Source organism: Neomonachus schauinslandi, chromosome 4 (genome assembly GCF_002201575.2).
Source record: "Neomonachus schauinslandi chromosome 4, ASM220157v2, whole genome shotgun sequence".
NCBI classification, from domain to species: Eukaryota; Metazoa; Chordata; class Mammalia; order Carnivora; family Phocidae; genus Neomonachus; species Neomonachus schauinslandi.
This window is the reverse complement of record NC_058406.1, coordinates 95,222,651-95,246,985: the sequence shown is the minus strand read 5'-3', so window position 1 is coordinate 95,246,985 and position 24,335 is coordinate 95,222,651. Positions and strand designations below refer to the sequence as shown.

The window sequence follows — 24,335 nt, the reverse complement described above, 5'->3', positions numbered from 1 at the left end:
GAAGGAAGGAAGGAAGGAAGGAAGGAAGGAAGGAAGGAAGGAAGGAAGGAGGAAGGAAGGAAGGAAGAATGAATGACTGCTATGCTAACCAACTGAGCTAACTATGCAGAAACTAAAAATGAAGATGTAATAAAGTAATGCCTCTAGCATTCAAGAAAGTCAAAATATTCAGTTAAGGTGCTCATTATCTTACACCTTCAGTTTTGAATTCAAGATTTCTTTATCCTCATTTTGTAGGAGGAAAACTGAGCACTAGTAGTTGACACTTTGTTTATGCATCTGTTAGTGCTTTATCTTCCTAGGCTTTAATTGTTTTCATTCATATTTATCTAACCAATTAATCATGGATACCTTATAAGCAAATACCATGTTCATTCTCATTTCCCTGGTGCTTAATACAGTGACTTGCATGTAAGAGATACTCAATAAATGCTTGCTGAACCCAAAATTTATACTTTTTCTAAAATATTTTCTTCTTCATTTTAATGTCATTTCTAGGGTATTAATATAGTACAGACCTTTCAGAATACAGAAATCTGTAGATAATGACATGGGTATTTCTAATTATTTATGGCAATGTATTTTCAAAATATTATTATCTCTGGGTTATGAAGAAATGGCTCCAAATATTTATGTCTTCTAATTAGCAATAAATAATATTTTATGAAGTTTCTTCATTTGTCTTTTGCAGAATATTATACATTTTTAAAAATCATATTAATACAATGAGCAATGAAGAAATTAAATTTTATAACAACCCCAATTTCAAGAGCAGAAAATTTCTCTAATGTTCCAGTTACAATTCTTCTATTTGGGAATTTAGATAAAGGAAGATAAAACTGGAAAATAAAACTGCCCAGTATTTTTCCATAATACCAGTGAAAATCTATACGAAAAAAATATTACTTCTTCTCCAAAGTGGCAAAGGTACACAAGCACCTGTTACGGGTCCTTATTCTGAGAAAAAAAAAATATATATATATATATATGTATGTATATATACACATACACACCATCTGGTTTAAATAGGCAGGTAAATCTCCTTTGTAATGAATTAAAGAATTAAATGATATCAGGGAGAATTTCAGTCACCATTTATGACACTAACACTTTTTACCTGGAAATTTCCCCATGGTTTTAGACTGTCAGATATTTTGTATAAATGCACATTAAAAATATAGAATTAAACACTCTAAATTTTTTTCCATTATACTTTCCCTTTTCTTTAACCAATATTATGTTTGGCATAATACTATAGAAATGCACATGATTTGCATAGACTTTTTTTGGCATTGCCAGTCTGTTTTGTGTGATGCAGCACTGACAGATCAGCTCAGACTCTAAATGTAAGGATAAAAAATTATTCACATTTTTAATGTAGTGTTTATGATTACTTGGCACTTCTCTTTACATTAATGCCAGAGTTACAAGGGGTATTTTTTTTATTATTATTATTTTTATTGTTATGTTAATCCCCATACATTACATCATTAGTTTTAGATGTAGTGTTCCATGATTCATTGTTTGTGCATAACACCCAGTGCTCCATGCAGAACGTGCCCTCCTCAATACCCACCACCAGGCTAATCCATCCTCCCACACCCCTCCGCTCTAGAACCCTCAGTTTGTTTTTCAGAGTCCATCGTCTCTCATGGTTCATCTCCCCCTCCGATTTCCCCCCCTTCATTCTTCCCCTCCTGCTACCTTCTTTTTTTTTTCTTAAGATATATTGCATTATTTGTTTCAGAGGTACAGATCTGAGATTCAACAGTCTTGCACAATTCACAGCGCTTACTAGAGCACATACCCTCCCCAGTGTCTATCACCCAGTCACCCCATCCCTCCCACCCCATCCCCCACTCCAGCAACCCTCAGTTTGTTTCCTGAGATTAAGAATTCCTCATATCAGTGAGGTCATATGATACATGTCTTTCTCTGTTTGACTTATTTCGCTCAGCATAATACCCTCCAGTTCCATCCACGTCATTGCAAATGGCAAGATCTCATTCCTTTTGATGGCTGCATAATATTCCATTGTATATATGTACCACATCTTCTTTATCCATTCACCGTCGATGGACATCTTGGCTCTTTCCACAGTTTGGCTATTGTGGACATTGCTGCTATAAACATTGGGGTGCATGTACCCCTTCAGATCCCTACATTTGTATCTTTGGGGTAAATACCCAGTAGTGCAATTGCTGGATCATAGGGTAGCTCTATTTTCAACTTTTTGAGGAACCTCCATACTGTTTTCCAGAGTGGCTGCACCAGCTTGCATTCCCACCAACAGTGTAGGAGGGTTCCCACAAGGGGTATTTTTTTTAATTATGGAGGAGGATAGTTGCTCTTTCTTGTCATTTAACTAGATCAAGTAATTCTTTGTTAGCAGCTCTTCTGAGTCCTGCCAGAATGAACTTGTCTCATTTTGACAAGATGCAGAAGGGGCACTAATAGTTATTAAAAGCATTAAAACATTAACCTTTAGCAACCTCATTTTTCACTTGGTACCCACACTTCAGTATTTTATCAAACTGAAGTTAAACACTAAAAATTAGGAACAACTGATCTTTTCTCTTCAACCTGAAAGAATAAATGTGATAGAAATAAAGGCATTAGAAGGAAGAGACAGTAGAAATAGTTGTTGTAGTGTTAACATAATTCTAATCACCTACCACTGGTGAAACTAGTGTCAGAGAGGGAATTGTTCTAGAAACATCCACTACAATTATCTTCAGAATTTCAAGATTATAGAACTGATAGTATCAGGATTTGATTTATTAAACATTACACAAGAATTCCAGGTTAAAGAATTTTGAGATCAGACTATTTTAGATAGCAGCCCCTGAAATCACAAATTCAATTCAGTTCAATTTTCAGCCATTCACAGCACACCTCAATAGTAGGTTCACAACAAATATTACTGCTACCCCAAATCTCTTGCCACCTGACCATAACCAAAGCACTTCCTTGGCTACTAGAGGAATGCAGAGATAAATGCAACATAATTCCTTTCTAGTGGGAGACTAGGACACGTATATAAGTAATACTACACAGAGTAGAATGTCATAAGTTCTATGCAAACAAAGAATTATGAAAACATAGCAAAGGAAGAAACAAATAATCAGCACAGGCCACAATAAGCATCTGTAGTTGACATTTATCACTCTTTCTAGCCACCTGGTATCTGAAATTTTTCATTTATAAAATTCCCTCTCCTTATAAGTCTCAGTAAGGCAGAGCCCAACTTCCACTATGGAAACTAAAAATGTGGCTTTTCTATCTTCCTTTTTACCTAGAATATGCGCCCATGCCTTAGGCTCAACTGATCAGACATCTCCCCCTACCACCTATGCCCAACAGCAATGACAGCACAGAATTCTCTGTGGTAGTTACTGCAATTGTAAATGAAGTTCTTGGAGCAGCTGCAGCAAAGGTATTCAGACTGTATGTAGAACATGTCCAACCATCTACTGATGAGGAGGGTGATTATAATGTCTCCACTACACAAGTTCTGCAACATGATCTAGAACATTGTTACTGGTCGCACAACTGTGAACCTGATTATCCGGTCTTCCTAGTGATTCCACAGGCAACCCAATATCCTGAAAATAAACAATCCTCCATTCATACCAACCAGAATTTCTTCCTACAGTTCACAGCTAATAACCTTAGTGGACACAGAACTTAAAAAATGGTAGCTGGCTTTTCTTTAGTCATATTTTCACCTGCTGACCAAGTCCGGGATATAAAGCAAAACCCTCTGTCACATATAATGTAGTTAGAGCAACAGTCCCTAAGTCTAACTATCAGAACCAAAATGAGGAGCTTTCAAATTCAAGTAATGGAATTTGATCAGGAGACCCACAGGGCATCATTCATTTATTCCACAATATTTATCCAGTAATTACTATTTTGCAGGCACTCTGCAGGTGCTAGGGATCAATGGTGGCAAAACAAACATTTTCTCTACTCATAGAGATGACTATCTTGTGAGGAAACAGAAAGTAATCTCATAATCATCCTAATCATCATAATCATCATAAATGAAATAAATGCTCTCAGACAAGATAGTATATAATAAAGGAACCTAACCAAAACTAAGATTTTAGAAGGTTTCCCTGATGAAAGATGCTTGAGTTGAGATCCAAAAGATGAGAAACATTTCACTTGGGCCTTGAAGGATCTCAGGCAGAAATGAAAGAATGAAAGTGTCAGGTGAGTACAAAAACATTAATTCAAAAAGATAACATGCACCCCCATGTTTATTACAGCATTATTTATAATAGCCAAGATATGGAAGCAACCTAAGTGTCCATCAGTAGACAAATGGATAAGGAAGATGTGAGATACACACACAATGGAATATTGTACAGCAATGAAAAAGGATGAGATTATGCCATTTGAGACAACATGGATGGATCTGGAGAGTATTATGCTAAGTGAAATAAGATAGATTGAGAAAGACAAATACCATATAATTCCATTTACAAGTAGAATCTAGGGGTGCCTGGTGGCTCAGTCAGGAGACTATGCAACTCTTGATCTTGGGGTCATGAGTTTGAGCCCCACATTGGGTATAGACATTATAAAGAAAAATAAACTAGCATAAAAAATAAAAACATTTAAAGAACAAAACAAAGATAAATAAAATTTTAAAAACAAATGAATAAACAACCAAAAAGCAGAATCAGACCTATAAATACAGAGAACAAACTAATGCCAGGGTGGAGGGGAATTTGGGGTTGGTTGGGCAAAATGAGTGAAGGGAGTGGGAGATACAGGCTTCCAGTTATGGAATGAATAAGTCACAGAATGAAAGGCACAGCATAGGGAATATAGTCCATGATATTGTAATATTGTTGTAAGTGACAGATGGTAACTAACATGTGATAAGCATAGCATAATGTACAAACTTGTCGAATCACTATGTTATACACCTGAAACTAATGTAACATTGTGTATCAACTACACTCAAAAAAATAAAACATACTGTTAGGTCAGTGATTGGATTAGATGCCTCATCTCCTGGAACTATGAGGGAGTTGGAGACCAAGAGAGAGCAGCAGCCACCTCTTTTTTTTTTAATCATTGAGATATAATTGACATACAACACTATCAGTTTCAGGTGTACAACATAATGATTCATTATAAGCATGCATTGCTAAATGATCAATCACCACAATAAATCCAGCCAACATCCATCACCACACAGTTATAATTTTTTTTCTTGTGGTAAGAACCCTCAAGATCTATTCTCCTAGCAATCTTCAAATACACAATACAGTACTACTAACTATAGTTACCATGCTTTACATTACATCCCCAGGATTCATTTATTTATAACTGGAAGTGTGTACTTTAACCAACTTCCTCCATTCACCTACACCCCCCCCACACTCCCATTTCTGGTAACCACCAATCCATACCCTGTATCCACTATTCTGGTTTTGTTTTTCTGGGGTTTTTTGGATTCCACATATAATTGAGATCCTATGGTATTTGTCTTTCTCTGTCTGACATATTTCATTTATCATAATGCCCTCAAGGTCCATCCATGTTTTTACAAATAGCAGGATTTCCTTCTCTTTTATGGCTGAACAATATTTCTCTCTCTCTCTCTCTCTCTCTCTCTCTCTCTCTCTCTCTGGGTGTGTGTGAGTGTATGTGTGTCTGTATCATATTTTCTTTATCCATTCATCCATTGATGGACACTTAAGTTGTTTCCATATGTTGGCTATTGTAAATAATGCTGCAATGAACCTGCACGTACAGATACCTTCTCAAGTTAGTGTTTTCATTTCCTTCAGAAAAATATCCAGAAGCAGAATTGCTAATCATATGGTAGTTCTATTTTTAATTTTTTGAGGAACCTCCATATTATTTTCCATGGTGGTTGCACCAATTTACACTCCCACCAACAGTGCACAGGTTTTCCCCTTTCTCCACGTCCTCATCAACACTTGTTAGTTCAAGTCATTTTGATTTTAGCCATTCTGACAGGTGTGATGTGATATCTCATTGTGGTTTTGATTTGCATTTCCCTGATGATGAGTGATGTTGAGCATCTTTTCATGTGTCTGTTGGTCATCTCTATGTCTTCTTTGGAAAAATATCCATACAGATCCCCTGCCCATTTTTTAATCAGATTGCTTGATTTTTTGGTTTTGAGTTGTATAAATTATTTCTTTAGTTTGGATATTAACCCTTTATCAGATATACATTTTGCAAAGGTTTTCTCTCATTCAGTAGGTTGCCTTTTCATTTTGTTGAGGATTTCCTTTGCTGTGCAGAAGCTTTTTTGCTTGATGTAGTCCACTTGTTTATTTTGCTTTTGTTGCCTTTAACAGCCATCTCCTGAGAGAGTTCAAAGGGACTAACATTACCAAGGTAAAGTCAACCTTCAAAAAAGGGAGTGAGTTGGAAAATAAGTTTGAAGAATTCAGACAAAGAATTTGTTCACAAAGGAAAGGGTGCTCCTGAGGGCACAATGTAAGTTGGTGTCTACAAACTAGGATACAGTACCCCTGGAAACACACAACAACATCGTTACTGTGGTATCTAAATGGGGTGTCTGTCCGATTGGATGGGGGCCCCCAAATGTGGGGCAAGGATCAGGTGGAGGCCAGTGGCACTGGAGCAGGGAAAGGATTCACCTGAGGCTGAACAAAGGAGATAGAAGTGTATTGAATACATCACAAGGGAGGAGCCGGGGAGGACAGCAGAGGAGAGTTGTCTGCCATGAGGTGGTGGGTGGCGGTGGTTTTTAAGGGGGAAAAATGAGGAGGCATGGTGACTGTGGAATTCTCCCTTTTTTGGTAACTGTGCCTGGTTGTAAGTAGCCCATTGGTCAGTGAAGGCCTATGGATATCTTGAGGTGGGTCACCTGAGGGGCCGGTCTGTATCCAGCTAGGGGTTGCTGTAGACCCTTTCTATATTCTATTGCTCAAGCCTGTTTGCCTAAAAGCGGACTCTACATTTACATCATTCCAGGATTTCTAGATCCCCAAGAAACCTTTTTTTTTTTTTACAATTGATATGTCTAAGAATGAGACTGATATGTCTAAGAATAATAATTCTACTTTACAAAAGAAATACATATCTCTCATCAAACCCAAAACTTACCATGGTATTTTCCCTGGGTTATACTTCCAGAGCATCAAACAAAAGCATAAATGAAAATACTAGTTTGGGGAAAATCTCCCTTAACAATGAATCAAAGCACACTAACTCATAGGGCTTCCTATCTTTCTTATTATGGTCTAGCATTAGAAATTGGGTATTTTGGCCCACATTGGGATATTCTGAATTTGGAACAGATGAAGCAGTATAAATAAGTAAGGGTTATTCTTTTAAATATAAATTGAATATATATTTAACATCTATTATATACATTTATACATAATATATATGGAATATTTGTGAAACACCCAAGTTTTTTTAGATACACTGGCAAAAACCTAAGGATAAATACTGTATAGGGACGCCTGGGTGGCTCAGTCATTAAGCATCTGCCTTCGGCTCAGGTCATGGTCCCAGGGTCCTGGAATCGAGCCCCGCCTCAGGCTCCCTGCTCCGCGGGAAACCTGTTTCTCCTTCTCCCACTCCCCCTGCTTGTGTTCCCTCTCTCGCTGTCTGCCTCTGTCAAATAAATAAAATCTTTAAAAATAAATAAAAATAAATAAATACTGTATTTTATTCAATTAACTATTAAAGCCAAATTTATCAAATCATATAATTAAATATTTATTCCAGTTAGTCAATTCTTGTATTATAAAATGTTTACTATTTCCTACCTAACCTTCTCAAAAAATAAAAGTATTTATGTTTTTGGTGAAAAATCATAGAAGACAACTTGAAAATGATTAAATGGGTCAATTATTTTTTCAAATGTCTTATAGAGAGCCCACAAACACAAATGTGTAAGGAAAGAGTTGTGTTCATCTCTGACTGGGTGTGAACAGTGACCATAGTTTTATTTGACAAGCACTGTATTTTTTCAATGTTCTAACCTGAATGCCTTTAGGAGGTAGGGCTGGCGGGGGTGGGGGAAGCAGACTCCCTTGAATTCACCTTCACCACAGGGCCCTCCACTCCCTATTATTAGCACTTAGCTCAATTAACTCATTCACAATTCCTGTCTGTTCCCTCTTGGTCTTTGAGTTTACAACTCCTAAAAGGAAATAGTATCTATTTGGAATCATTTGTTGTTGAGAGACAATTCCCCAGGGATTGCTTATATATCTGCACATCTTGTAATCTATACACTTACTCCCTTTGTTCATACTATCCTTTCAAAGATGTTTGAATAGCAAACAGCCTTCAAAGAGAAGATAGCGCCTCCCTCCAGACCAAACGGGGCGGGGCTGGGGGAGGCATGCTTACTACTCACATGCTTACTACTCATTATAAAAGATCCATTGGGAGGGCGCCTGGGTGGCTCAGTTGGTTAGGCGACTGCCTTCGGCTCAGGTCATGATCCTGGAGTCCCTGGATCGAGTCCCGCATCGGGCTCCCTGCTCGGCAGGGAGTCTGCTTCTCCCTCTGGCCCTCCCCCCTCTCATGTGCTCTCTCTCTCTCATTCTCTCTCTCAAATAAGTAAATAAAATCTTTAAAAAAAAAAAGAAAAAAAAAGATTCATTGGGAAATTGGAGGGGGAGATGAACCATGAGAGACGATGGACTCTGAGAATCAAACCGAGGGTTCTAGAGGGCAGGGGGGTGAGGGGATGGGTCATCCTGGTGATGGGTATTAAAGAGGGCATGTTCTGCATGGAGCAGACAATGAATCATGGAACACCACATCAAAAACTAATGACCTAATGTATGGTGATTAACATAACATAATAAAATTTTTAAAAAGATTCATTTCCCTAAACTCCAGATTGCTCTGTCACACCCCTCTACAGGTGCAGGTGTCATCTGGCCCTCTATGTCATCTTGGGAATCGATGATTGGGGAAAAGCACAAAAGTGCTGATATTCTGGCTACTGAGATTATAGAGCATAAAAAAACAGCCCTTCATCTCTGACCCAGGAGTTTCCAGCACAGTGCCCTCTAATCTTTTAGGTGGTTCTTTCTCCAGCCTCAGGCAATTTCTTCACAGGCTTGTGCTGATCAGTACTTGGCTGAAGAATTTAAGGGGACATTTTGCAGATCTAGGGTCAGGACTAGAGTAAGGCAAGCAAGGTGCTCAGGGCCAAAAATCTGAGAAAGCCCTAACTCTCGGGCTCAAACAAGAACCTAAGAATGAGTACCTCCTTGAAGTCTGTGGTGTGGGCATCTCTCTCTCTCACCTCACCCTAGTCCCAGCCCTGTCCCAAGCTCCAGAGTGCTCTCACTGCTCATGTGCCACTCTCTCTCTCTCCGTCTTTATCTCCCCCTCTCCCTCTCCTTTCCTCCCTCCCTCATCTCTCTCCCCCCTCCTCCCTCCCTCGCTTTCCCTCCCTCTCCTTCTGTCTCTCTCTGTCTCCTGAGGGTTTCTCCTCTCCCATACTCAGCCCATTCAACTCTGGGATGCCCTGACCTCCCCAGATCCCCAGCACTTTCTCTTCAGCTCAGCGCTGCCTGGGTAGCTCCTCCCTGTGCTGTTTCTGGAATCTCTCTGCAGGTAGTTAAGTTGGGCAATCATAAGGTTCTCCTTGCTGATTTCCCTTCTCTCAAGACCACTCTCCTATGTTGGCTGATATCGAATGTCTTGAAAATCACTGTGGCATGTATTTCGTGAAATTTTTTAGTTGGTTCAAAACAGGCAGGAGGTTGAATCTGGTCCTCATTACTACATCTCAGCTGAAGGCAGAAGTCTTGGGTTCTGTTTTGATTGCTTGGTGTTTTACTGTCCATGCTGTGAGACAAAACACTTTCAGTGGATTTTGGTACTTGGGCTGTCCAAAGCATCAGACGCCAGCAGGCTTCAACTGATGAGCAGTCTTAAAGAGGCAGAGTTGCTATTTGGCCCCTTCGGAAAGGAACTTTCCCAGGAATCTGGATGGATAACTGTTCAGGGTAAGCTGGTATCTGCAGTAATGACTGAAGAGTATCATGGCAGGATGTGTGTTTCCAGCCCTACGGTCAGTTTTTCTACTTCTGCCTCATCTTAGGACTGTTTTCTTTATGAGTCATTTCTCAATAAACTGACTAGTTCTACACCTCAATTTTCTGTGTTTAGCCCTGAAATCATCCCAGATGGGCACGGTCTAATTATGGGCCAGGCACTATACTTGGTTCTTTGTATACATTGCCTCTTTAATTTCCACAACCATCATGTTACACAGGTACTAGTGTAATCCTCATTTTATAGATGAGGGAAGCGAGGCTCAGAAAATTTAAATGACTTACTTTCCCAGGGTTACACAGCTGGTAGGTGTTTATCCAAATAAAATCTAGGTATATTCAACTCCAAGGCCTATATAGTGGTTCAGGAAGGAATAGGTTAACACAGGAGATAAACTGGACTATCCTCCTCAAAACACTGATCACAGTGGGGTGCCTGGCTGGCTCAGTTAATGGAGCATGCAACTCTTGCTCTCCAGGTTGTCAGTTCAACCTGGATGATTGGGGATGTAGAAATTACTTAATTTCTGTAGAAATTACTTAAAAATAAAATCTTAAAATACAAAAACAAAAAGCACTGATCACAGCATAGCATAACATAGAGATGTTGAATCACTATGTCGTGCACCAGAAACTAATGTAACATTGTATGTCAACTATACTCAAATTTTAAATTAAAACAAAACAAAAAACAAAAAACACTGACAATATGTATGGCCTTGTGACCCCAGAAAAGAAAGAGGCCTGAAATAAAAACCACAATCCTCATTTCCTAGGAGCAACCTGGTGGAACTCCTTGGCTTGTCCTACATGGCCTATCTCATACAAGACCCATCAAAAGAACTGACAGACTAAGCTGAGTGGTCTACCAAGGCAGTATTATGGCATAAATGTAAGACTACAGTTTAGTTCACATCCACTGGGACATGCAACCATCCATCAGGGAGAAAATCATGGAAATGGGCAAAATAGAAATAGAAATAGAAGTCCCTGGGTATCTCGTAAACTCCAAATGGCCAAGGAAATGAACCTCTAGTTTTTAGCTAGATCAGTAAAGTCAAGTATGAAAAAGGCATTTAAGACTACTAAGAGAGTCACAGGGAGTTGAATCTAAAGTGAATTCCTATTCTATGAGATGATAGAGCTTCAGAGGAGACTTGATTATCCAAGATACATTGCAGGAATGTTTCTTCAATAACTGAAACATAGGATAATAAAATATCTTCAGGATAGTCTCTAAATGAAAGATTAGACTGAAGTCTCAAAAGGAACTAACATAAGTAATCTAAGCGAACAGGCTCAATCATTTATTGGCAACCCAAATACACATTGTATTCTCTTTCTCCTAGATGATTAAGAATAACTGTTAAATAAGATTTGGAAAACTGAACTTCCACTACGCTTCAATTGATAATATTCTATATTACTCCTTAAGCCAATGTAAAATGCCTAAGAAAATAGAGGTGCCTGGATGGCTCCGTCAATTAAGCATCGGACACTTGGTTTGGGCTTAGGTCATGATCTCAGGGTCGTGAGATTGAGCTCTGCATGGGGCTTGGCACTCAGAGGGGAGTCTACTTGAAATTCTTTCCCTCTCCCTCCCCCTCTGCTCCTCCCCACCCCTGCCCCCACATGCACTTGCGCTCTCTCTCTCTCTAAAATAAAATAAATAAAATCTTTAAAAAAAAAATAAAGTAAAATGCCTCAGAAAAATCAACTTAAATATTTTCCTATCTAGCCCCCTGCCAGTCAACCAATCACAAACCAGAATCAGCCCAGCCTGACCCAGACCACAAGGACTACCCTGCAGACACATGAACAAAAGAAATAGTTATTGTTTTAAGCCATTGAGTTTGGGGGTAGTTTATTATGTAGCAATAGATAAATGATACAACTTCTGATTCACTTCAGTACTTTATTCCAACCATTCAATGACCACCCCCCTACCATTCTCAGTGCCTAATTTTACCTCCTTTTTCAAATGAGAAAAACAGACATACTTAAATCCCACCCTGACCTAACACCACGCTATAGCATAGTGGCAAAGAGTACTGATTCTGAAGCCAGACTTCCAATTCTTATCTTGGCTCTGGCACAGATAAGCTGTAAGGCTGAGAGAAAATTACATGTTCCTTTTCTGTAAAAGTAAGGACAATGATAATACCTACCTCATATAGTTGCGGTGCAAATTATGAACAAAGTCTTCAGACCATTTTGCTGCCCATACTCAATACTCTAAAAATATAAGCTACTATTATTTTTATTGTGCACTGGCCAGTAATCCAGAGCTTGATTTTTTAACAGCTTTATTCACATATCATATTTATTATTCATATACCATAAAATTCACACATTTAAAGTGTACATGTCAGTGGTTTTTAGTATGTTCACAGAGTTGGGCAACCATCACCACAATCTAATTTTAGAGCATTTTCATCACCCCAAAACAAAGCTTGATTCTGAGACTTGAAATACTAAAGTGGCTGTCAGCCACATCCTTGAGGAAAGGCCAAAAGTCCAACAGGGAATACCAAATACCAATGCCAGTCTAATGAGCAGGAGCAGAACTGTAAACAAGAGGTGAAGCCAAGAATTAGGGTCAGATGGAAACAGAATTGGAGAGGAAATGAAGTTCAATACATAACCACAAACAGTACTAGCCTGTCTGCAGCTGACATTTTCACATTTGCCAGACTGACTTAAAGGTGTAGCACCCAGGAAAGCTTCTCACTTCCCACATTCAGACCTACCCTGCCAAGGTTTAGAAAACCAGGGCTTGTCCCAGATTCCTTCCCTCTAAAATGTTCTAACATATCCTGGTATCCAAGGTTCTTTGGGTTATAAATATAACCTTCAAATATCCTCCAAATTCCGAAGAAATGAGGGGATCACCTTTCTCTTTTATGTCCAGCTAACATAGCTTAAGCCTCCATCCTATGTGACCTCAGAGCGTTTTGTCCATTCCCCAAGTACTTCTAAGATTCCTTCGGAAATGCTTACATGTCCCCACAAATATATCATTATTGTTTCTTGCCATCTCTTCCTCCAGCCTACCACTCTGTTTCTCACAAGATCTCTTCCTACTATCTCAAAATCTTTTCTCCATCCTGCCCAGGGTATCCACCTAAAACTTTGCGCCAATTGTAGACATAGGCACCTCCCTAAAATCCCAAAGCACAGCTAACCTGAGTCTTTAGTGTTCATCAGTGTAACTGCTGACTTAAAGATAAAAGAATCTACAACACAGGAAAAGATGATTATTTAAAACAAAATTTTAGTCATCATTGCCCTGGTATCTACTGGCAATACTTTACCACAGAGGGTTCCCTACCAATGATCTTCAGTTGGCCATAGTGTTGTAGAATGACAGTTCTCCTCCCAAAGTTAGGAGTCCTTTCAACAGTTGTTATCTTTTCTTTCCCAGACCATGGGCTTTCCCTCTCTTTCCCAAACCCAGCCAGAGTAAAAGGCTGGCCTTCTCTACTTAGCAGCCACATTTCCTCCTTGAGGATGACTGATGGTGGGAATGAGCATGGTATTCAGAAAAGATCTCCTATTTCCCACCATGCAAAATATGATATGGACCCTGGCTGCAGGAAGCCAATCCATAATAGTTGACAGTAGAGTTTCCAAAGTCTGACTTATTCAACCTTAACTAAGATCACACGTGGCTCACTGATGGTCCCACTCAAATGCCATCATGTCAGATCCAGTCCAGCTCCTTTTCACACACTTCCCTCCAGGTTACAATGAAAAGATTTCAGATCTTCATGTTCCTCTTATGGTCTGCTCTTCCAATTTCTTATAAACAAACATTTATATGATAGACATACTCCCAAAGAAAAATAATGATTATATTCTGTCATAAAGCAACCTAATTCTGGAATTATAAAGAAAACAACTAACTGTAAGCAGCCTGTTCCATAAAAAAAAAAATGCACACAATGTAGAAGATGCACATAATTCATAATACTAAACCAAACATCTATTATCTCAAAATTAATCATATTAATTTGTTTTGTTTCACTGGGTCAGGACCCTCCCCAACACACTAAGTAGAATTACTCATTACTCAACATCTCCAAGACTAAAGGGATCGCTAAAATGCTTACAGAACAATTCCAAGCTTTATCACACAATACAGAGACTGGCTACTGTCCTTAAAATGACATTTTTTCCAGCTTAGGTGATTTGTCTATGTCTAGTTTGATCACCTTTGGTCAGGGGGCAGGATCATAAGAGCCTCCATGCCTTAAGTATTCTTCCGAAATCCAAAAAATCTCTGAAATATGAAAGCTTGTTTTCATAACTCATTTGGCAGCAAACCTCGCTACCTCCCATAATATACAAATATTAACTCAAAATGGATAAAAGACCCACATGTAAGAACTTAAAACCATAAAACTCTCACAAAAAAAAGAAGTAAATTTTCACAACTTTGGATTATGCGATAGCTTCTTAGATATTACACCTACAACATAAGAAAACAAATTAAAAATAGGTAATTTGGACTTCATCAAAATTAAAAACATTTGTGCTTCAAAAATACCATAAAGAAACTAAAAAGACAAACATAAAATAGAGAAAAATATTTGCAAATCATATGTTTGATAAGGGACTTGAATCCAGAATACACAAAAAATTCTTACAATTCAGCAAAAAGACAAATAATCCAATTTAAAAAACAATCAATACGTTTGTATAGACACTCCTCCAAAGAAGATATACCAATGGCCATTAAGCACATGAAAAGATGCTCAACATCATTAGTCATTAGAGAAATGCAAATGAAAAACACACTGAGATACCATTTCCCATCCACTAGGATGACTCTAATTTAAAAAAAAAATTGTATAACAAGTATTGGCAAGGATGTAAAGGAACTGGAACTCTCATCCATTGCTGTTGACAATGTAAAATGATGTAGCTGCTTTGGAAAATAGTTTGGCAGTACCTCAAAAAGTTAAATGACCTTATGACTAAGCAATTCCACTCCAGGGTATTTGCCCATAAAAATCAAAACATATAAAATTAACAAGTCAGGAAATGACAGATGTTGGCGGGGATGCGGAGAAAGGGGAACCCTCCTACACTGTTGGTGGGAATGCAAGCTGGTGCAGCCACTCTGGAAAACAGTATGGAGGTTCCTCAAAAAGTTGAAAATAGAGCTACCATACGATCCAGCAATTGCACTACTGGGTATTTACCCCAAAGATACAAATGTAGGGATCTGAAGGGGTACGTGCACCCCGATGTTTATAGCAGCAATGTCCACAATAGCCAAACGGTGGAAAGAGCCAAGATGTCCATCGACAGATGAATGGATAAAGAAGATGTGGTATATATATACAATGGAATATTATGCAGCCATCAAAAGGAATGAGATCTTGCCATTTGCAACGACATGGATGGAACTGGAGGGTGTTATGCTGAGCGAAATAAGTCAATCAGGGAAAGACATGTATCATATGACCTCACTGATATGAGGAATTCTTAATCTCAGGAAACAAACTGAGGGTTGCTGGAGTGGGGGGGGTGGGAGGGATGGGGTGGCTGGGTGATAAACACTGGGGAGGGTATGTGCTATGGTGAGCGCTGTGAATTGTGCAAGACTGTTGAATCACAGATCTGTACCTCTGATGCAAATAATACATTATATGTTAAAAAAAAAAGACAAAGATGAAGAAGATAGCAGGAAGGGAAGAATGAAGGGGGGGAAATCACAGGGGGAGACGAACCATGAGAGACTATGGACTCTGAGAAACAACCTGAGGGTTCTAGAGGGAAGGGGGGTGGGAGGATGGGTTAGCCTGGTGATGGGTATTAAAGAGGGCACGTACTGCACGGAGCACTGGGTGTGTTATACGCAAACAATGAATCATGGAACACTACATCAAAAACTAATGATGTAATGTATGGTGATTAACATAACAATAAAAAATTTTAAAAAATCAAAAGCCTATGTTCACACAAAAACGTGTACACAAATGTTCATAGCAGCATTATTCATAATAGCCACGAAGTGGAAACAACCCAAATATCCATCAACTGATGAAGCGATCAATAAAATGTGGTACATCTGCACAATGGAACATTATTCAGTCATAAAAAGGAATGAGGTACTGATACAGGCTACAACATGGATGGAACTGTGAGAACATTATGCTAAGTGAAAGAAGCCAGACTGAAAAGGTACTTATTCTATGATTCTATTTATATGAAATACTCAGAATAGGCAAATCGTTAGAGACAGAAAGTTGATTAGAGGTTGCTAAAGACTAGGGTGAGAGAGAAATAGGGAGTGACTGCTAATGGTTATGGAATTTCTTTTTGGGTAATGAATTTTCTAGAATTAGATAGTGGTGATCAATACACAACTTCCAAAATATACTAAAAACCACTGAATCATAGGCTTTTGGAGGGTGAAATTCATTGAGGGTACATGAATATCTCAAAAAAGCTAGTATTCAAAAGTAACAAAACAAAAAAACACGACTTGAGTTTTTTTGGTGGCCTAAACTGAGTGAGGTTGTATATAATCTTTAATATCCATATTAAATGAATATGCATTTATTTGCTACAGAAATCTGTGTTTAATTATGAGTACTTCCCCAGATCCTGCCAGGGGTGTTATATAATGTACAATACACAGAGATTAGTGCCTTTCTAAAATCTTAAATTTTCTGAATCTCAGAACACATGGTGCCCAAGGTTTTGAATAAGAAATTATGGGCTTGTATAATAAAAAAACTGATTTAGGATATGTAGTGAATATCAGAAAAGAAAATTTTGAGCTTGACAGATAATACTAAAGTTCTCTAATGCATAAGGCATCACTTGGAGGAAATAAAAGAATCTAATACATAGGATAATCATGAGGATTAAATAAGTTAATTAATATAAAGTCCTTAGAACAGTGACTGACACATAGTAAGCACTTTTTAAACATCAGTATTGCTATTATTCTTATTGAAGTGGGAGTTTGGTTCCAATGACAGCTCTTCTGGGTCTAATCCTTTCCAGTGGACCAGGTGTTAGAGATGTTTATGGTTCCATAAAACCAGTATTATCTTCTACTGTAAACTTTGGCTTCCCACGTCAGGAGAAGGGGGGGCAGGACAGGCCTCCTGAGGCACAGCACAGAACGGTAATAGGGGAAAATATCACAGACTAGCATAATGAAGGGTAGAATTCAATGGAGTTGGTTACCTCTGTGGTTTTGAATGGACCCAAAAAGTCATCTTCCAGATTTTGATAGGAACAGATTATACAAGCACAGCAAGAAGAGAATTAGACAGGGAATTCCACTAGATTGCCCCTCCTGTGGGCCACTGTGGTTGTGCATACTTAGCACCTCTGATTTGTATAATGTAGATGTCCTACAGGGTTGTGGTTCAATGGTGTAGGAAATTGCAGGAGAGCCCTCATTGCATAGAATTGTGGGTTTTAGTAAAAGACTGTATTAAAGTATTGTTTGCAAATTCTACAATGGTGAGGTAGGTGGGCCAGCAATGTTATCTAGAGGAGATATGGTAGTGGGAATTTTCTTCCAGAATTTTGTTGATATAATCTGTTTGGCAAATTGGTCTTTAGGTGATTGGCAATGGACGTATGAACATACACAAAGGAATCTGACATGGACTATGAACATACACAAAGGAATCTGACATGATTGTTGGAGTCATAATAAGTCTGAAGGCCACAGGTAAGTTGTTAAGATATCTCTGGAGATAACTCTTTAAAAAACAGGGGAGATGACTCCATCAATCAGGAATCTAGAATATGGGCCTTTTGTTAAGGGCCATTTCTACTATCAAAATTCAGGGGCCAAATCTGAAAAACTGAACCACACATAAGAATCTGATTTACCTAAAGAAATTGTTCAATTACTTAATTAGACTAAGCTTATCAGACTCAACTAAAAGCTAGAATTATTTTTTTCCATTTCACCTAATAAGGTGGATAAGGGGTTCACAAGAAATTGCAGATTATAGAAAATAAGCTACAGTTTCTGTACACATCTGTGTAATAAAAGTAAATTTGTACTCCACCACATATGGTTTTACATATTGATCAAAATTGATCAGCATACTTGTGAAAGATTTGGAGCACATTAGATGATGACATTAATGTTTTAAAAAACAAATAGCCAATTCCATTAAAATAAAAGTACAGTTACCCACCCTTTGGTCCCACACTGACTCCACCATTGTTAATAGGACTTTGGGGCTACATTCCCCAGTCCTCCCACTCTGCCAGGAGAGCAGCTTCAGAATCCAGAGTCTAATCCAACAAAAGGTAGTTTGGGTTTCATAACTAGGACCGTCCATCTTGCTGTTCCCCCAGCATTTTGATAATACCCCAAATGCCTATTTCTTGGACTCCCTCATTAATTTGAATGAGAATAGACTTTCTGTTTACTTAAGAAAGATACCAGTCATAGCTTTTGTTTCTTTGTTTTTAATCTCCATGCATGAAGGATAAGAGGGCAGTGCCCATGAGGTTCTCATTTCATTAAGAAAAAAACCAACAACAATGTGTGTGTATCAGTTTCCTAGGGCTATCATAACAAATCACCACTGGGTGGCTTAAAACAACAGAAATTTATTCTCTCACAGTTGTGGAAGCCAGAAGTCCGAAATCAAGGTGTCAGCAGGGTTGATACCCTTTGGAGGCTTTGAGGGAATCCATTCTATGCCTCTCTCCTAGTTTCTGGTGGCTGTAGGCAAACCTTGGCTTGTAAACACTTGTAAAAACCCCTCCAATTTCTGCTTCCATCACATGACATTCTCCACTGTGTGACTCTGTGTGTCTTCTTTTGTGTCACCTTTTTAAAAAAGATTTTATTTTTAAAGTAATCTCTACACCCAAAGTGGGGCTTGAGCCCACAACCCCAAGATCAAGAGTGACACACTCTACCAACTAATCCAGGCAGGCACCCCCTTTTCTGTTACTTCTAAGGGCAACTGTCTTTGGATTTAGGATTCATTCTAATCTAGGAAGATCTCATCTTGAGATTCTTTTCTTAATTACAAATACAAAGATCTGTTTCCAAGTAAGGTCACATTCACAAGTACAGGGAGTTAAGGCTTGGACATATCTTTTGGGGAGACACAATTCAACCTACTACAAAGCATATTTAAACCTTTTAGGAAATAGGGATGTCAGTTTAAAAATTAATACCAGGGCAATAAATTATTAAGTAAGACAACCAATCAGAATTACAGACTTTTTAGATGTTAAAGGTTATTTTCACAGGCCACAGCAACAATCTCTGAAGTCAGGGTGTCTCTTAATTAGAATTAACATTTACGAGGAGTTTTATGATACAAACTAGTATCTGCTTTTCTGACATTCTAGAAGACTAAACATTTTTCCTTATCTTACTGAGATTTCTTTTACCATAATTATGAGGGCCTGTGGTTTTTCAAGACCAAGTCTTAGAAAGCCATTAGTTAGCAGCAACAGGAAAAAATAGGTATGAGAGCTCAAAACTTACCCTATGGAGGACAAAGGAGAAAAATAGAACAGACACATTTTTCTAATCTTACACCAACAATTTCATTCCAAATGTCTCCTGACAGGCATACACCATATACAGGAAACCATTTCATGCTTCTCACTTTTGCACACTTCAGAAATTGGCCTGGATACGCTCACCGTGCTGTGTCCATTCACTACCAGGAAGAAGGCTTGATTGGCGTTGAACTGTAGGAGCCTTGTAATTATTTTGATGAGTTCACTCATGTTGATGTGATCAGGTGCAAGGAACTCAGTTTTATCCAGGATAGGAAACTGCTTCTCACCCTGTAGTTCCTTTTTTTTCTCCCCCACCCTTGTATGGTTCTCTTATCACTGGGATTTTGGTAGGATGCTGCTCTTGGGTAACTCTGGCATCTTTTATTCTTTGTTCGAAGGTACAGCACCACTTGAAGGTCTTCTCCAAGGTCTTGGCATGGTAGGTTGAGGTAGTGTGGCAGCAGTGGTGACTCGGCTTTGGTGACAACAACTTCTGCAAAGATCTATTACACAGCTACTATGTCCCTTCTTCTCCTGGCTCTTCCTCCTTCAAATGTCCCCCTACTCTCTTGAAACTCTTCCCCTATTAGACCCTTCCCATAAAAATAAAAGCAAAAACAGAAACAAAAACCCTCCCTTATTTCTGTATCCCCTTTTAATCACTACTAGAATCATAGGATTGGTCAAGGGTTGGAGTTTCCTGCTTGCATTTGGCTTTTTTAAAAAGTGTACAGGGGCACCTGGGTGGCTCTGTCGGTTAAGTGTCTCACACTTGATTTAGGCTCAGGTCGTGATCTCTGGGTAGTGGGATCGAGCCTCCCCCCACCTTGGGCTCCATGCTCAGCATGGAGTCTGCTTGTCCCTCTCCCTCTGCTACTCCCTACCCCCTGCTTGCATGTGTGTGCCCTTTCTCCTCTCTCTCTCTCTCTCACAAATAAATAAACAAAATCTTTTTTAAAAAGTGCACAGAAATTAGGTGTAAGAGAGAGACTATGGTCTGGGGCGCCTGGGTGGCTCAGTCGTTAAGCGTCTGCCTTTGGCTCAGGTCATGATCCCAGGGTCCTGGGATCAAGCCCCGCATCGGGCTCTCTGCTCGGCGGGCAGCCTGCTTCTCCCTCTCCCACTCCCCCTGCTTGTGTTCCCTCTCTCGCTGTGTCTCTCCCTGTCAAATAAATAAACAAAAATATTAAAAAAAAAAAAGAGTCTTGTTTCTTAAAAAAAAAAAAAAAAGAGAGAGAGACTATGGTCTGTCCAGACTGCCTATTATAAGAGCCCTGTCTGTTCAGGGAAAGAAAATCAGACCACAAAAAAATAATCTGATTGGTAGAGAGAATATGGACATATTCAAAAATAGAAGAGGTAGATGAGGTCAAAGAGACAGTAGTAGGAGAAAAGGCTACAAGAACTAGATAGATTGAAAGAAAGGTTGTAGTCAATTAGATACGAAAGCTTAAAACTTCTTTTTTTTAAAGATTTTATTTATTTATTTGACAGAGAGAGACACTGTGAGAGAGGGAACACAAGCAGAGGGAATGGGAGAGGGGGAAGCAGGCTTTCCGCCGAGCAGGGAGCCCGATGTGGGGCTTGATCCCAGGACCCTGAGATCACGACCCGAGCCGAAGGCAGACACTTAACGACTGAGCCACCCAGGTGCCCCGAAAGCTCAAAACTTCGAGAAAAAATTCCTGGTGAATGATCAAGGGTATGACCAAATGATCAAGGGATGACCAAAACAAATTCAATGTCTCTAGAAATGAGGAGGCCAAGGAAGACCATTAGCTAAATTGTCCACATAGACATGAATTCATGCAAAGCATGAAGTAATCAAAAAGACTGTAAGCCAGTTCCTCAAATCTAGGAGTAAAGTAGAATACCCAAGTTAGAAGGTCAGTAACTGATAGCAATAAGGAGGAATAGAAGATTCTTCAGCTGGGTGATACAAACTTAAAGTGGAGGTTTTACACAAGCAGGTATGAGTAATTACTTGGCAGTGTCATTGGGGAATTAGAATAACCAGTCTAGTTCTCAGCCCTAACGTGGGTGGGGCATAGAAGAATAATTACCACCATTGAAAGGGCAGCAGGACTTGTGGTGTCCTTGAGGAAGAGCTATTAAAGAAGAAGATGTGGTCCATATATACAATGGAATATTACTCAGCCATCAGAAAAGATGAATACCCAACTTTTACATCAACATGGATGGGACTGTAGGAGATTATCTAAGTGAAATAAGTCAAGCAGAGAAAGTCAATTATCATATGGTTTCACTTGTTTGTGGAACATAAGGAATAGCATGGAGGACACTAGGAGAAGGAAGGGAAAAATGGGGGAGGGATTGGAGGGAGAGATGAACCATGAGAGACTATGGACTCTGAGAAACAAACTGAGGATTTTGGGGGGGCGGGGGATGGGTTAGCCCGCTGATGGGTATTAAGGAGGGCACCTAGTGCATGGAGCACTGGGTGTTATATGAAAACAATGGATCGTGGATCACTACATCAAAAACTAATGATGTATTATTGTATGGTGACTAACATAACATAATAAAATTTAAAAAAATAAAAAAAAGAAGAAGGTGACTTGATGTAGGGAGAAGACCAGTTGGGAGACTGTTGCTTCATCTGGATGAGAAAGGATGATGGCCTAACCTACCCAGTAGCCGTGAGAATACAAAGAAGGAAATATGTCCTAAAGATATAAAGGACATATATTGCTTTGATAACTAATTAGGTGTGAAGAATAACTAGGAAGAATAAAGGACAACTCTCAGGATTCTGTTTTGGGCAAATGGCTATGAATGTGCTCTTTACTGAAACAGAGGGAGGAGCAGGTTTAAAAAAAAATAATGGGATCAGGTTTTGACCTCGTTGTCCCTCTGGAAATGCCCTATAAGCAACCAAAAATATATATTCTAGGCTCATGAAAGAGATGGGGGCTACAGAGATGGATTTGAGAACCATCATCCCTGAATGGAAGTCAAAGACAAATAAGGGAAAGAGATCATTTAGGGAGGTGTTTTGTTTTGTTTTGTTTTGTTTTGTTTTAATGAATGAATGAACCTCTTTATATCTGTGGCTCTGTGTTAATCTTTTTCCTGTTGGTCAGTAGTCCTAATTTGTTATTTTTGTTGAACTTGTTCCCCATCTTCCTCTTGACAAACAATTATTGAATGTCTCCATTGTGCCAGCTACTGGGAATACAAAAGTAAAAAGCATTGTGCTTTCCCTGCTGTTTCTCTAACCTCTCACTACCACTCTGAGGCTCTTGCCCCTTTTACCAGGCTCTTAATCCTGTCATTGCCTTCAATTATTTATAAGACTATGAACTCTTTCTCCCATTAGACTAATCCCTAAGGGCAGAGACCCTGTGTCATTCTCTGCTGTATTCTAGACACTAAACAGTGCCTGAAACAAAGCAGACTCTCCAAAAATATTTATTAAGGTAATGAATGAAAAAGAACAAAGTTTGACATACAAGCTTGACAAAGTAAACTCTTATAAACCAATATAACAAAAAGTACAAAAGCCATTGCCATCCTGGTTAATTTATTTTTAATTTATTAATTTAATTAAAAAAGAAAAAATAGGCAAGCAGAAAATAATAGTTACTGCATCTCACACCCATTAAGATGGCTGTCAATAACAGCAATAACAACAAAAACGGAAAACACCAAGTGTGGGCAAGGATGTGGAGAAACTGGGACCCTTATGCACTGTTGCTAAAAATGGAAAATTGTGCAGCCACTGTGGAAAACAGTGTGATCTTTCCTCAAAAAATCTAAAGTAGAATTACTCTATGACCCAGCAATTCCACTTCTGGGGACTGAGCTAAAAGAATTGAAAGCTGGGGCTCAAACAGATAACACCCTTATTCATAGCAGTATTATTCACAATAGCCAAAAGGTGGAAGCAACCCAAGTGCCCCTCAATGGATGAATGAATAAATAAAATATGGCATATACATAAGATAAAATATAATTCAGCCTTAAACAGGAAGGAAATTCTGATGTGCATGAATAAAACTTGAGGACATGTTATGTGAAATAATCTAGTCACAAAACAAGTACAATTTACAATGATTCCACTCACTGTACATAAGGTACCTAAAGTAGTTAAATTCATAAAGACAGAAAGTACAATCAATAGCCGTTGCCAATGCCTGGGAGGACTGCAGTGGAATAAGGAGTTAATATTTAATGGGTACAGAGTTTCCATTTTGCAAGATGAAAAGAGTTCTGGAGATGGATGTGGTGATTGGTTGCACAACAAAGGGAAAGCACTTAATACTACTGGAGTGTACATTTTAATATGGTTAAGATGGTACATTTTATTGTATTATACCACAATTTTTAAAGTTAATTTTAAAAAAGAGACTATGCACCGGGGCCCCTGTGTGGCTCAGTGAGTTAAGCGTCTGCCTTTGGCTCAGGTCATGATCTCAGGGTCCTGGGATCGAGCCCCACATCGGGCTTCCTGCTCAGCAGAGGGCTTGCTTCTCCCTCTCCCTCTGCTGCTCCCCCTGCTCATGCTCCCTCTCTCTTTCTCTCAAATAAATAAATAAAAATTTAGAAAAATTAAAAAAGAGACTGAGCACCAAAAAAATTTAAAAACCGATTACTTAATAACAACCCACATCAATCAAAACGCGTAGGGACCAAGAAACTCGGTCTGCCCAGCCGCAAACCAGCTGGACCGCCAGGTCCTGGGAGCCAGAAACCAAGGGCGGGGAAGGGCCACGCCTGTGGCTCCGCGTAGGGTGAGGCCGC

General features: G+C 39.0%; 1 pseudogene; it reads right to left on the bottom strand.

Moving 5' to 3' along the window:
• Positions 1-19,599: 19,599 nt before the first annotated feature.
• Positions 19,600-21,640, bottom strand: LOC110580593 (annotated as a pseudogene).
• Between the last annotated feature and the right edge of the window lie 2,695 nt (positions 21,641-24,335).